We start from the raw sequence: 3,548 nt of genomic DNA, 5'->3' as shown, positions 1-3,548 counted from the left end.
GCTACAGTCCCTGCCTTGCATTCATAGCAATGACCTCTTCTTTCTCTTCTGGTTTCTACTGACTTCCATCTTCTGGCTTCTATAATTTTTAATGAATTTCTCATGCTTATAACAGAACCCAATAATCTGGATTAAGGCTCCCTTTCAATCAGGTGGGCCACACCTTAACTAAAACAACATATTCAAAGTCTTATTTACAATGCACCCCACCCACAGGAAAACTGACAATGATTAAGAATACATATATAATTCAGTCTACCACTGATGAAGACAGAGGTCAGCTCTGGAGGCAGAGATATTACAGACATAGGCTCAGAGACCAGAGACCTGGGTTCAGAAGCTAGAGTCAGAGGTCCAGAGGGCAGAGCCATGGGCCCAAGGGAAAATCAGTAGACCACAGAGATGACCCTAGGCAATGAACCTAACAGAACTTCAGGATTTCAAAATTGCTTGGGAGGAGTACTTCCTTTCTTCCTTTCATCCTCTCCCTTTTGGAATTAAGATATCTGCAACATTTGTACTATATGTACCGCACCATGGTATTTTGGAATCAGTAAAATTCTTTTCTAGAGAGGAGGCAAGATGGCGGCTGAGTGAACTTCCCGGTTACTAGCTCCTGGAGGGAATCAGCTGGGAGGCGTCGGAGACTCTTTGGGACCGGGCTGTTTCGGTATTTTTCCTGGTCCCAAGGTGTTTAGACATCGATTTGGAGGGAAGGTAACAGAGAGGATCCGTCTGTGAAATATACACGGACATCCCAGCTACATGTGGAGGATTCCCTCCTTGGGTAGGCAGAGCCGAGGCAGCTAGCACCACGCCGAGCCCCGGCGGGCGGTGGCCAGGGTAGCCTAGCTGGGCCGCAGTGGGCAGCGGGAGGGGGATCTGAGCCACGCTGTGGTGGGCAGCGGGTGGGAGAGCCGAGCCGCACTGTGCCGCGGCGGGCAGCAGGCGAGGGAGCTGAGCCCAGCCGAGCCTAGCCCCGCCGCGGCGGGCGGCGGGCGGGGAAGCCGAGCCCAGCCAAGCACAGCCGAGCCATGGAGGGTGAGGGGGCCGAGCCCAGCCGAGCTCAGTCGAGCCCAGCCACGCCGCGGAGGGCGGCGAGCGGGAGAGTCGAGTCGCGCTGCGCAGTGGCGGGTGGCGGGCAGGGAAGCCGAGCCCAGCCGGGCCCAGCCGAGCCCAGCCGAGCCGCGGCGGGCGAGGGAGCTGAGCCCAGACGAGCTTGGCCGAGCCCAGCCACGCCACGCTGGGCGGGAGAGCCGAGCCGCGCTGCGCCGCGGCGGGCGGCGGGCGGGAAAGCCAAGCCCAGCCGAGCACAGCTGAGCCGTGGAGGGTGGGGGACCCGAGCCCAGCCGAACCTAGCCAAGCCCAGCCGAGCCGCGGAGGGCGGGGGACCGGAGCGCAGCCGAGCGCAGCCGAGCCCAGCCGAGCCTGGTGGCGGGGTTTCTGTTCTTTGTTTTTTGGTTTTTTTTTGTTTTTTTTTAATTTAATTTTATTTTATTTTTGTTCTTGTTGTTGTTTTTTTAATCCTCTCTTTCCTGTCCCCATTATTCTTCTTATACTATTTTATCTTAACAGTACAATAGGTCCTACAGGAAATACCTCACATTTGCTGGGTTTCCTCACCCTCCACTGCCTCATTTCTCTGTGAATAGATTTAACCTATCTACAATATCCCCTTTCCCCTACAACTTGATATCCTCCACCATCTGCTATCTCTCCTATATTCCATCTCCCTTTCTTTGATCCACAAACTGTCTAACTCTTAATTTCTAATTCCTTTGTTTAGTTTTCCATCTGGTATTCGTCCCTGAAACTATTACCTTTCTTTTCTCTTTCCCTCTCTCACGAAAACAATAGCCTCTTAGTACGTACCACATTCCTCCCATATTCAGTCATCTACCTCATTATAGGTACTTTCCTACTACTATAACTCTACACAATTTGCATGATCTAACCTCCATCCTCCCAGAACTCATATTGTTGCTTTGTTAACATATATCACCAATACTACTTCACACTTTTTCCTCCCTTACACAATTGCCTTTCCCCAGCACTAATACTTTCCTTTAAAGTGAGCTTAACTAGCAATAAGAAATTGGAATAAGAAGAACAAAGTGACAAAGAGAAGATATAACACTTACGCAAAAACAACAGCTAATTAATCTCCAAGACTAGACAAAGAAGCTAAGGAACTGATTAAACCCGTCAAGAAAAAATGTTGAAAAGACAGCAACAAAAATCTACAAACCAAACCAGTAATCAGGAAAACATGGCTGATTCCAATCAGGAAGGGGGGCAGGACTTCGCACAAGCAATGAAAGATCTCAGAACATTTATCACCGACAAATTTGATGAAGTAATGAAAGAGGTTAACAGCATGAAGACAACACTTGGAGGGGAAATTGCAGACATGCGAAAAAAAATAACAGATATGATGGAAATGAACACCACAATTCAAGAAATCAAAAATACACTTGTAGCAAATATCAGCAGACTAGAAGAGGCAGAGCAGAGAATTAGTGATGTGGAAGACAGTGCATTGGAAATCAAACAGATAGTAGAAGTGGTCAATAAAAAGGTAGAAAAAATCCAGATAGGACTTAGGGACCTGAATGATAATGCAAAACGCTCAAACATATGTATTATAGGCATTCCAGAAGGAGAAGAGAAGGGAAAGGGGTCAAAAGGAGTGTTGCAGGAAATAATGAATGAAAACTTCCCAAATCTACTGAAAGAGACAGATGTACATATCCAAGAAGCACAGCGCACTCCACTGGTCATAAACCCCAACAGGCCCACCCCAAGACATATACTTGTCAAATTATCCAATGCTCAAAACAAAGAAAAAATTCTAAAAGCAGCAAGAGAAAAGAAAACCATCACATACAAGGGAAACTCCATAAGATTAAGTGCTGATTTCTCATCTGAAACGATGGAGGCAAGAAGGCAGTGGTATGATATAGTCAAGGTAATAAAGGAAAAAAATTTCCAACCAAGAATACTCTATCCAGCTAAACTAGCATTCAAAAATGATGGAGAGTTCAAAATATTCACAGATAAACAGAAACTGAAAGAGTATATCAACAAGAAACCTCCCCTTCAAGAAATTCTTAAGAGAGTTCTGCAGGAAGAAAGGAAAAAACAGGACAGTCAGAGATGGAGGAGAGTGTAAAAGCAACAAGAAAGACAAAAATAGAAGGGGAAAATAAAATAATACAAACAAAATATAACAAACACAAATCCAACCAAAATATGGCTACCATAAATAACTCTCTAAACGTAATAACACTGAATGTCAACGGACTAAACTCACCTATCAAAAGATTCAGACTAGGACACTGGATAAGGAAATACGACCCATCTATATGCTGCCTACAAGAGACACATCTTAGACCCAGAGACTCATGGAGGTTGAAAGTGAATGGCTGGAAAACAATCATACAAGCAAACAACAACCAAAAAAAGGCAGGAGTAGCTATATTAATATCAGACAAAATAGACTTTAAATACGAAACAATTGTGAGAGACAAAGAAGGATTATATATTTT

The sequence above is a fragment of the Dasypus novemcinctus genome, chromosome 17 (genome assembly GCF_030445035.2).
Source record: "Dasypus novemcinctus isolate mDasNov1 chromosome 17, mDasNov1.1.hap2, whole genome shotgun sequence".
Taxonomy (NCBI): Eukaryota; Metazoa; Chordata; class Mammalia; order Cingulata; family Dasypodidae; genus Dasypus; species Dasypus novemcinctus.
This window is presented reverse-complemented; position numbering follows the sequence as displayed.